Raw genomic sequence first — 12,698 nt, 5'->3', positions numbered from 1 at the left:
GCTTCTATTCATTTAAAAAAAAAAATCAAGAAAAGTGAGTGCTTTGCTGCGAAAATGACCACAGATTTTATAGTTTTAGTAACTAATAGTGCAATCCTTGTCAAATACTGTATGTTGCAAAATATGCAACACGTCTTTCTACCAGGGATTGCATGCATAATAATTATTTGAAAGCACATAACTGTCCATAACATATCCAAATGCAATTAACTGTAAAATAGGGTTCCTAAAAAAAAGTGATTATGGAGGCAAAGCTGGCAGAATACATCTGCTTAATTTGACATACCATTTACATTGCTTTGTGCAGGTGTACCAAGTTCCTATTAGTACTGAGTAGATAAATCACCTGTTTGACACAGCCTTTAGGCAGTTCCTGAACTACTGAAAGGGCTTTGTATTGTTCACTATCATTAGATGATATATAAACAAATGGTAAGCATTCATTTAGAATTTTACTTAAAATTACAGCTATCAAAAAAATCCTTCTACTGTTTTCTAATCAGGTAGAAGGTTTCTTTGAGGATTGCAATGTGGTGGTTTTGAATTTAAATCTAATTAAGAGAAACATCAGTGTAAAGAGATTCTCAGTTATTCCCTTCAACTTCTGTAGGATTCCTTTAGAAGTTATACTTTCCTTCCACACTACAAAAACAATAAATTAAATAATGAATCCCATTTGCCTCCAAACTCCTAGAGCAGCACATACACACTGAACTTACCTCCCAACTCTCATCCAACTAACTCTTCCATCACAATTTCAATATTAAAAAAAATAATTCTCTGTTAAAAAAGCAATTAACCCTCTGCAAAAAACCCCAACATATTTGGTATCACCGCATTCGTTACAACCCATACTATAAAACTTTATCAATTTTCATCCCTTAAGATGAATTCTGTATATTGAAATCGGAAAAACTATGACATCATTGACAGTTTATAAGAAATATAAACACAGCACCTATTCCAGATTAAGTAGAGGAAGGGTGAAAATTAGCAGTCAAAGAAGCAGCAGACAGACAAGAACAAATGCAAAAGACCTTATGAAGATGCTGACGGAAGCTGGTAAGACAATCATTATCTACAGTGAAACGAGTATGGTCATCATAATGACCATTGTTACGTTTGGAGGAAAAAGGGAGAAGCTTTGAAGCCTAAGAACACCATCCCAACTGTGAAACACGGGGTGGTAGCATCATGTTGTGGGATTGTTTTGCTGGAGGAGGAATTGGTGCACTTCACAAAATATATGGCATCATGAGGAAAGAAGATTATGTGGCAATACTGAAGCAACATCTCAAGACATCAGCCAGAAACTTAAAGCTTGGGTGGGAATGGGTCTTCTAAATAGATAATGCCCAGAAGCATACTTCCAAACTGGTTACAAAGTGGCTTAAGTAAAACAAAGTCAATGTTTTGGAGTGGCCATCACAAATCCGAATTGAAAATTTATGAGCAAAGCTGAAAAGGCCGGTGCGAGCAAGGCGATCTACAGAAATGGCTTAGTTACACCAGTTATGTCAGGAGAAATGGTTCCAAATTCCTACTAATTATTGTGAGAAGCTTGAGGAAGGATATCAAAAACATTTGACCCAAGTCATACAGTTTAAGGGCAATGGTATCAAATATTAATAAAATGTATGTAAACTTTTGACTTTGTAGAAAGTAATAAAAATGCTTTACAACATTCTCTCTCTCCTTCTCTCTCATATTCTGGCATTTGGCAAATATAAATACTTTTTGTTCCTAATTGACCTAAAAATGGGAAAGGTTTCTTTTGATTTCATGTCAGATAGTGAGAAAAACATGCATATGTATCTTTTTAGATAGTGTATGCAATTGTCTGGTTTCAACTGTATATATACACATATTGTATATACCTTATGCCCTCAGTAGCCTGCTTCTACTTATTTATTTATTTGGTTCAATTTTGTTGTTCCATCTACTGGTCAATACATCCAGTTTTGGAGGTTTCGTTGCTACATTATTGTTGTTTCTCACTATAACGGGCACGGTCATCTCTCTGTTGTACAGACTAGTGACAGATTCTGGCTCAGAGTCTCTTTGCCTTGAGACTCTGCAGATTAAATGTATTCCCTTTTCTTTGGCGAGGAGAGGGTCAATGTCTGTCTTCCTTGCCAGCAAGCATTCCATTACTTTCCCAGGTGTTTCCGGTTTGGACTACTCACAGTCCCTATATATACCTTCAGCTCCCAGTAGAGTGTGCCGGTTATTCAGTTGGATGCTTGGCCTAGAGGTGGAAGGAGCTGGTGGAGCCCTCCCTGTAAGTTTCTGTGTAGGCTCCAGTCTTGGTGCTGACTGCAGCTGTGTGTTGTGTGTCCACCTGTCTGTCTTTTCTTCCCTGGTGTGTTATTAGTGCAGTGGTAGGGCTAGCATCTCTTACCTGCCAGTTCACTAGCCAGAACTATTACAGGATTTGCCAGAGTCTGCAGGGTCTGCACCGACAGGTGCTGAACCTGTATAGGGACTGGCTAGGATATGGTACAGCTGCAGGTGAGTGGAGGAGGTTCCAATCTTCCCCCTCACTAGCGCTAGGGTCCACCGTTGTTAAAGTGTACCCGATGTACCCCTTGTGTTGTAGTGTGTTGCGTCGTGCGCTATATTTCTGTGTCACCCGTGTGACAATAACACTTTTAGGGGGCTATAACCCCCATACTTGCCCACAGAATTTTGTGTTTTAGATATTTGTATGTGAAAACTACCCTACATAAGAGTGTTTTTATTAGTGCAGAGGTATATTTTAAAAAAAAAACTGATTTTGTTGTTTTTATTTTTTCATCCTAACGATTTACTTATATTATAAGGGATGAAAAAGTTACATGTACCACAATAGGCACCGTTCAAAACTACAGTTTGTCCAGCAAAAAAAGAAATGCCCCAAACTGCTCCACTGGTGGAACATTAGGAAACTTCTCGCTTTTAAAATATGACAACCTCAAAAAAATGATTTTATTATTTTTTAAAGAGAGTATTCATTGTAAAAAAAAGTAATAAATAAAAAACTATTCATACTGACTCATAGAAAGTTAACACTTTATTAGGTCAAAACTGGCTATAAAAGCTAAAGAAACGTCACCAGAGGGGCACGCAGCGATCACTTACCAAAGCTTCTGTCACCGTTGTCACTTGATGACGTCCTGTTTCAATAGCTGTGATGTAGAAGTGAGTGCAACTTGTATCACACCGCCCCGTAACTTTAGTCCACACTGCTTCTGTTCCCACTGCCTTGTTCACTGAAACAAGATGTCATCAGTGTGCCGTGATAGAAGCAAGGTAAGTAACAGAATGTTAGATTACAGAGGGAAGGGTGGGGAATTTTCAATTGATGCACATTAAAAAAAGTGGTTTATTAGAGTAAATAGATAGACTTATAGTATGAAATTCATTTAGTTTAGGACAAACCCTTTAGAAACAACTAAATATGTATGGGGACCTAGCAACAATTCTCGAACAGAAGAAGGATCAGGCACAGCGTGTTATGAAATTTTGTACTTCTACAAGATAGTCCATCCCATCGTCTTTCTCCAAATTGAGTTAGAAAAAACACATTGCTGCTTGGCCGTACTCTGGGAGAGATGGCTGTTCAGTTGGCAGATACCTAAGATATATAGACACTTACGGGTACTTTGCACACTACGATATCGCAGCTGCGATGTCGGTGGGGTCAAATCAAAGTGACGCACATCCGGCATCGCTGTCGATATCGTAGTGTGTAAATCCTTTATGATATGATTAATGAGCGCAAAAGCGTCGTAATCGTATCATCGGTGTAGTGTCCGACATTTCTATAATGTAGCTGCAGCGACGGTACGATGTTGTTCCTCGTTCACCTGCGGCAGCACACATCGCTGTGTGAGAAGCCGCAGGAGCAAGGAACATCTCCTACCTGCGTCACCGCGGCTCACGCCGACTATGCGGAAGGACGGAGTTGGCGGGATGTTTACGTCCCGCTCATCTCCGCCCCTCCGCTTCTATTGGCCACCTGCCGTGTGAGGCGGTTCGCCGGCCAGAGCGACGTCGCAGGGCAGGTGAGTGCATATGAAGCTGCTGTAGCGATAATGTTCGCTACGGCAGCTATCACAAGATATTGCTGCTGCGACGGGGGCGGGGACTATCGCGCTCGACATCGCAAGCATCGTCTTGTGATGTCGTAGTGTGCAAAGTACCCCTTAGTGTCATCAGATTATTGCAGTCATAGGCTACCTAAGGACAGTTATCCTACGTGCCCCTCAAATATTGCCTGAGTTGTCATAACTTTCTACATATTTGACATGAAATAATATCCCTACAGACGCATGAGACAGAATGCAGTTTTGTTGAAGCTTTTCCATTAGTTGATATTTATACTTGAGTTAGCTTGTATAGTCAAGAACAGATGTTAAAAGTGTGAGTCTACCTTTAGGGTATATTCACATGCAGAGGATATTCTGTGGATGTCCTGACAAGATTTGCGGGAGGAGAATACAGAATGTAGCTTTACAGATGAGGTTTGATGTCAGTAAGATTGATTTGTAAGAACTGAATACCTTTCCACCTTTTGTCAGCCTTTCCTGTCGATGATGTTTTTACCAAATTGGTGGTTCAGGACTTCAGGAAATTATTAACCAAACGTTCACATGACAATCTTAATTTTAAACAACGACGTGCCTAGAATGAATTAAAATCTACAGTATGCATGATATTCTTATCAAACAGGCTGACAAAGGTGGAAATGTGGTCATTTGGTCCACTGATAAGTATGACGCTGAGACATTCAAACAGCTTAATAATGTTTTTTTTGTTGTAGAAGGGTAGACAGTAACCCCCTGATAAGGTTCCAGGGTGAATTGTATGACCTACTATATTTGGCTTTTGAAAGGAATATAATTCCACAATCTGTGTTTGAAGGGCTGATCCAAAAATACCCAGTTATTCTAATCATATACTTTTTGCCCGAAGTTAATAAAGACATGGAATGTTCACCCGGCAGACCCATCGTTACAGGTAATAATAGTCTTTGTGAACCGTCAAGTAGGATTCTAGACTTTTACTTGAAACCTCTGGTCAGGACCCTACCTTCCTATATCCAGGATTTTATGGAATTCCTTATTAGGTTACAGGGTATACAGCGATGGCAACTACTGATGTTGAATCACTGTACACTTCTATTGCCTATGATGAAATGATTGCGGCAGTGGATTTTTTTTTCTCAGAACTACTGATATGGACAACCAACTGGTGGATCTCCTCATTATGTTTCTTAGATTTATTTTTACCCACAATGTTTTTCTCTTTAACCCCTTCAGCCCCCAGCCTGTTTTCACCGTAAAGACCCGGCCATTTTTTGCAATTCTGACCAGTGTCACTTTGACAGGTTATAACTATGGAACACTTCAACGGATCCTGGCGATTCTGAGAATGTTTTTTCGTGACATATTGTACTTCATGTCAGTGGTAAATTTAGGCCGATATGTTTTGCGTTTATTTGTGAAAATTTCGGAAATTTAGCGAAAATTTTGAAAATTTTGCAATTTTCAAAATTTGAAATTTTATGCCCATAAATCTGAGAGATATGTCACACAAAAAAGTTACTAAATAACATTTCCCACATGTCTACTTTACACCAGCGCAATTTTTGAAAAAAAAAAAATTTCCGTTAGGAAGTTAGAAGGGTTCAAAGTTCATCACCAATTTCTCATTTTTCCAACAAAATTTACAAAAAAAAATTGTTTAGGTACCACATCACATTTGGAGTGATTTGAGAAACCTAGGCGACAGAAAATACCCAAAAGTGACCCAATTCTAAAATCTGCACCCCTCACTCTGCTCAAAACCACATCCAAGAAGTTTATTAACCCTTTAGGAGCTTCACAGCAACCAAAGCAATGTAGACGAAAAAATGAAAATTTTACTTTTTTAACACAAAAATGTTACTTTAGCCATAAAAATTAGTATTTTCACAAGGGTATCAGGAAAAATGCATCATAAAATGTATCGTGCATTTTCTCCTGAGTACGCAGATACCCCATATGTGGTGGTAATCAAATGTTTGGGCATACAGCAGGACTCGGAAGGCAAGGAGCGCCATTTGAATTTTTGAGTGCAAAATTAGCTGCACTCATTAGCGGACGCCATGTCGGGTTTGAAGACTCCCCGAGGTGCCTAAACAATGGAGCTCCCCCACAAATGACCCCATTTTGGAAACTAGAGCGCTCAAATATTTTTTCTAGATGTTTGATGTGCACTTTGAACCCCTGGGGGCTTCACAGACGTTTATAACGTTGAGCCGTGAAAAGAAAAAAAATTTTTTTTACCACAAAACTGTTGCTTCAACCAGGTAGCTTTTTTTATCACAAGGGTATCAGGAAAAAATGCACCATAAAATTTATGGTGCATTTTCTCCTGAGTACGCAGATACCCCATATGTGGTGGAAATCAAATGTTTGGGCGCACGGCAGGACTCGGAAGGCAAGGAGCGCCATTTCACAGCAAAATTGGTTGGAATTATTAGCGGACGCCATGTTTCATTTGGAGACCCCCTGAAGTGCCTAAACAATGGAGCTCCCCCACAATTGACCCCATTTTGGAAACTAGACCCCTCATGGAATTTATCTAGCTGTTTAGTGAGCACTTTGAACCCCTGGAGGCTTCACAAACGTTTGTAATGTTCAGCCGTGAAAATATTTTATTCTTTTTTTTACCACAAAATTGTTTTTTCAAACAGGTAGCTTTTTTTTCCACAAGGGTATCAGAAAAAAATGCACCATAAAATGTATTGTGCAATTTCTCCTGAGTACGACGATACCTCATATGTGGTGGAAATCAATTGTTTGGGCGTACGGCGGGGCTCAGAAGAGAAGGAGCGCCATTTCACAGTAAAATTGATTGGAATTATTAGCAGACGCCATGTTTCCTTTGGAGACCCCCTGAGGTGCCTAAACAATGGAGCTCCCCCACATGTGATCCCATTTTGGAAACTAGACCCCCCCCCATACAAAAAAAATTAGTTTGGCGAAATAAAAAATACAGACATCAGTAAAAAAAAAAAAAAAAAGAGCGCCTGCCACTAAGACCAGTGCCAAACGTGAGAGCAATGCACGAGTCTCGCATCGCATCATCCACTGCAGTCTGGAAGCGAGCAACTGCGCTGGATAATGCGATGCGAGAGGGCGGGGTGGCAGATGAGAAAGGGCGCAGCGGATGGAAGATGGGAAAGGGCGCAGCGGATGGAGGAGCGGCAGAGGATCGGAAAGGGCGCAGCGGATGGATGATGGGAAATGGCGCAGCGGATGGATGGGAAATGGCGCAGCGGATGGAGGAGCGGAGGAGGATGGGAAAGGGCGCAGCGGATGGATGATGGGAAATGGCGCAGCGGATGGATGGGAAATGGCGCAGCGGATGGATGGGAAATGGCGCAGCGGATGGAGGAGCGGCAGAGGATGGGAAAGGGCGCAGCGGATGGATGATGGGAAATGGCGCAGCGGATGGATGGGAAATGGCGCAGCGGATGGATGGGAAATGGCGCAGCGGATGGAGGAGCGGCAGAGGATGGGGGGGTGAGATGGGGATACCTACCTTACAGGATGGATCTAGGCAGCAGGATCACAGCAGACAGAAGAGGCAGCAGATGAAGGAGGCAACAGATCGAGGAGGGTGAGAGGGGGCAGTAGATGGAAAATGGGAGAGAGCAGGCAGCAGATCGGGGAGGGGGGCAGAGTCTGATGCGAGAGAGAGATGGCACATGTAGGGGAAGGGAGGGGGGCTTGCAGCACATGTAGGGGGAGGGAGGGGGGCTTGCAGCACATGTAGGGGGAGGGAGGGGGGCTTGCAGCACATGTAGGGGGAGGGAGGGGGGCTTGCAGCACATGTAGGGGGAGGGTGGCTTGCAGCACATGTGCTGCAAGCCAGCCACCCTCCCCCCACATGTGCTGCAAGCCAGCCACCCTCCCCCCACATGTGCTGCAAGCCAGCCACCCTCCCCCCACGTGGGGGGAGGGTGGCTTGCAGCACATGGAGGGATAGGTGGTGTGGCGATGGAGAAGGGGCAGCCGATGAAGGAGGCGGCGGCGGCGGCCGCCGCCGATCGGGGGCAGCAGCCGACGCCGATCGGGGGCAGCAGCGGCTGAAAAAGGTGGGTGCGACGGCGGCGGGGACAGTGGCGAGCATGGCGGCGGGGACGGCGGTGGATCGGGAGCGGCGGCGGGGACAGCGGTGGAGCGGGAGCATGGCGGCGGAGACAGCGGTGCAGCGAGAGCATGGCGGCGGGGACGGCGGTGGATCGGGAGCGGCGGCGGGGACGGCGGTGGAGCGGGAGCATGGCGGCGGAGACAGCGGTGCAGCGGGAGCATGGTGGCGGGGACGGCGGTGGATCGGGAGCGGCGGCGGGGACAGCGGTGCAGCGGGAGCATGGCGGTGGAGACAGCGGTGCAGCGGGAGCATGGCGGCGGGGACGGCGGTGGATCGGGAGCGGCGGCGGAGACAGCGGTGCAGCGGGAGCATGGCGGCAGAGACAGCGGTGCAGCGGGAGCATGGCGGCGGGGACGGCGGTGGATCGGGAGCGGCGGCGGGGACAGCGGTGCAGCGGGAGCATGGCGGCGGAGACAGCGGTGCAGCGGGAGCATGGCGGCGGAGACAGCGGTGCAGCGGGAGCATGGCGGCGGGGACGGCGGAGGATCGGGAGCGGCGGCGGGGACAGCGGTGGAGCGGGAGCATGGCGGCGGGGACGGCGGTGGATCGGGAGCAGCGGCGGGGACAGCGGTGCAGCGGGAGCATGGCGGCGGAGACAGCGGTGCAGCGGGAGCATGGCGGCGGGGACGGCGGTGGATCGGGAGCGGCGGCGGGGACAGTGGTGGAGCGGGAGCATGGCGGCGGAGACAGCGGTGCAGCGGGAGCATGGCGGGGACGGCGGTGGATCGGGAGCGGCGGCGGGGACAGCAGTGGAGCGGGAGCATGGCGGCGGAGACAGCGGTGCAGCGGGAGCATGACGGCGGTGGATCGGGAGCATGGCGGCGGGGACGGCGGTGAAGCGGGAGCATGGCGGCGGGGACAGCGGTGAAGCGGCAGCAGCGGCGGGGCGATCGGAGACAGCGGCGGTGAAGCGGGAGCAGCGGCGGGGACAGCGGTGAAGCGGGAGCAGCGGCGGGGCGATCGGGGACAGGGGCGGGCGGCGGGGCGATCGGGGACAGGGGCGGGTGATGGGGACAACAACTTACCGCTCTCCTCGGCTTCTAGGGACGATCACAGGCCGCAGATCCACATTGATTGGAGAGAGCGGTCACAAGACCGGTCTCTCCAATCAGAGCTGGGGGCGGGTGAAGCATCGATCACCCAGCTCCAGCCAATGGCCAGTGCTACAGCAGCACTGATCAGGGCTGGATTTCAATGTTCCAGCCATTTTCAATGGCTGGAACATTACAGTGGCTGTAATTGGCTGAGCGGCGTTCGTCAGCCAATCACAGCCTCTGTAGGTTCGGGGAGGAGGCACCACCCCTCCTGAGGTCAGGCAGAGGTCCCCTCCTTCCCGAATCTACCGTTTAAGTAAATAAATTTCACTCCCCGGGGCTCCGGGACCGCGATTTCGCCATGACGTACTGAGTACGTCATGGGTCGTTTAGCACCATGTCACCATGACGTACTCAGTACGTCCAAGGTCGTTAAGGGGTTAAGGGCCGCTTCTATCTTCAGGTGAGAATAGTTGCAATGGGGGCGTCTTGTGTGCCCTCATATGCAAACCACTTTCTTGGCTTTTGGGAGCGTTTCACTTATTTTCCTAACAGTGTATTAGGCGCAATCCACATGTGGTTGTGTTTTATAGACAATATTTTTTTGATATGGCAAGGGGAAAGCCATTAGTTGGACTGTTTCATGAAACACCTTAATGAAAATGCCAATGATATCAGACTTACTTATACTTCAGCTCAGAAATGACTATCTGGATGTGCAAGTATCCAGGGATATTCATGGATCCCTTAATACTGATATTTATCTCAAAACGACCACACTCAACTCACTTCTTAGACTAGGTCCTCACATTCATCACAAGTGATCAAATCAATTCTAAAAGGTCAGTTCTTGCGGGCATGCCGGATCTGATCCAGTGATGGTTTATTCGAGGTACAGGCCCATGATCTTAAGAGACTATTTAAATATCAAAATTGTTTAAAAGAACAGAAAGTCCTCAGTGGTTGATACCTTTTAATGGCTAACTGAAAAGATGGTAATAATTGCAAGCTTTCGAGACTACTCAGGTCTCTTCATCAGGCATAGTATAACACAAAATCTGAAGAGTCACATATTTATACACAACAGGACATAGAATAGTGCAGTAAAAAAAAGAAAACAAAAAAAAAACAACAAGTTATATGAAACAGAACTATCACTATGGCAGGGAGGCAAACTGTTGTGGGGCCATAAATACTGCTGCAGTTCAGTGAGAAAGTTTTATTGTCCTTTGATAAGGGTCTGGTCCGGGCTGTGATGCGCTCGGATGGTCAGAGGAGCACATCTTTTAACTGATGTAAAAAGACATGAATCCATGAGACACATTCATTCCTTCTCTGAATGTGTCAAAGGTCATCATAAGTTTGTACTCCCATAGTCTCCTATCTCTCTGGGACTTGAAATTTCCTTTCAATACCAGCAATTTCATGTCCATGATGCTGTGGTCTGAGTTACAAAAATGTTTGGCCACAGGTAGATCCATCCTTTTTTCTCTAATTGTGTGGCGGTGAGAATTCATCCTTGTCCTGAGCTGTTGTCCTGTCTCCCCTACATACAGACCCCCAGTTGGACATTTGGTACATATAATTAAGTACACCACATTAGTTGTAGTGCAGCTGAAGGTACCTGGGATCTTGTAGTCCTGATGTGATCTGGGAATCTTTATCTTGTCCGTTGTCAATATTAATGGACAGGTCTTACATTTTTTCTGGTTGCAGGGAAATGTTCCTGTTGGTGTTGGAGAGGACAGGGAGCTTCAATCAGAGACCATCAATCCCCCCTAAACAGTCCTAAACCCTGAAAGACTTGATTATTAGGAGTCATTACACACCATAAATTCATAGTGTTTTTGGGCTGGTTCAAGATGTGGCTCATTTCCTTGCGGCGGATGTGGTGCTTGTCCGCAAATGGATTGGGCATTTTAATTTCATGATTCCTCCAACTTCAAGACGTATAAAATTGTTACTTTATGAATTGTAGGTCAAGCGGCATTATATACTGGGTGAATTGTCCCTGTGGATATATTTACGTAGTCCTCACTTCCCGTGGGTTCAGGGTCCGAGCATGAGAGCACATCAGAGATGTCAAAAATGCCGCTAGAAATAAAAAACCTGTGGATATTGCAGAATTAAAAAATATTCCCAAGCATTTTAAAGAAGTGCATAATTGCAATTGGTAGCTATTAAAATTTAGGGTCATTGATAAAGTCCAATTGGGAATGAGAGGTGGTGATCTAAAAAATGTCTTGGCCAAAAAGGAAAGTCACTGGATTACACTACTCAATATGGTCAAGCCCAAAGGCTTGAATTATATTGTTGGTTTTAAACCTTTCCTCATTTGAGTATTCATCTTACTTGCTGTTTCTTGGGCGTGATTGGTTCCTTGTGCTGCATTTCCTTGTTTTTATTGTTTTTTAATATATCTCCTTTTTTCATCTCTTTTTGTACTTATCTAGAATCTAGCTACATAGATTCTCCACTTCATCATAAATGCACAAATGGATATTGACATCTTATGAAAATCTCTTTCCTTGCCACTAGAGGGTAGCACTACAGTACTCCATTGTGAACTAAAAGACTATAAAGTTGTTATACATTATTATTTATTATATTTTGATGTATGGCTTCTCTGTATATTTGTCTATTATAAATATATTGACTGCATGATGTTTGGCATTGTTATTATATTTACTAAGATGTGCCTTGCCCTCTTGTTGTCCCTCATCAAATATGGTGATTTTGGCTTCCTGTGGGTGTGCGCACTGCCAGTCCTGATGCCTCCTCTTTCCCCCTGACTGGTGTCTTCTCGAATTCACTGGCTGCGTGCATGCACATCCTGACCTCTAGAGCGTCAGCTGCGTCGATGGATGGGGCATCGGGCATGCACTGCTAGACACAGGTGAGCATTGATCTACGGCCATATATTCTGCCAGATTCACTATCCATGCACCTCTCGATGAAGCCCAGACAAAACGCGCGTGGAGGTGCAGAGTGGTGTGATCTCTTGTGGGTGCTATGACTGCCACTGGTTGGTGCACTATAACATTGGTCCTTATACTGTGATTTACCACCGATGGGTTCTCTTAGCCTCCTATATATATATATATATATATATATATACACTCTTTCTTATCCCATGGTCTCATAACCTACTGTTTTTGATGCAGATGTATATATCTTTTTGTGGTTATTTTTTTTTATTGATTTAGTTGGTGTGCACAATACAATTGTATACTGCATATTTAATTATACAATTTTGCGCAAGATGGGACATATGTGCAATAACTAGACTCTATGAGCAATGCTTGTTTGTCTTCATGTCTAAACAAGACAACTGTGGGATACTGTAGCGAATCTCAATGATTTTTCTGACCCACCTTTCATCACACTGTCCTGTTTTTTTTGTTCTACTATTTTTATGGGGTACCTTTTGCACTGTGTGTCTATATTGCAATAAAAAAATCATCTTATTGCATATATATG

This window comes from Anomaloglossus baeobatrachus, chromosome 5 (assembly GCF_048569485.1).
Source record: "Anomaloglossus baeobatrachus isolate aAnoBae1 chromosome 5, aAnoBae1.hap1, whole genome shotgun sequence".
NCBI classification, from domain to species: domain Eukaryota; kingdom Metazoa; phylum Chordata; class Amphibia; order Anura; family Aromobatidae; genus Anomaloglossus; species Anomaloglossus baeobatrachus.
This window is presented reverse-complemented; position numbering follows the sequence as displayed.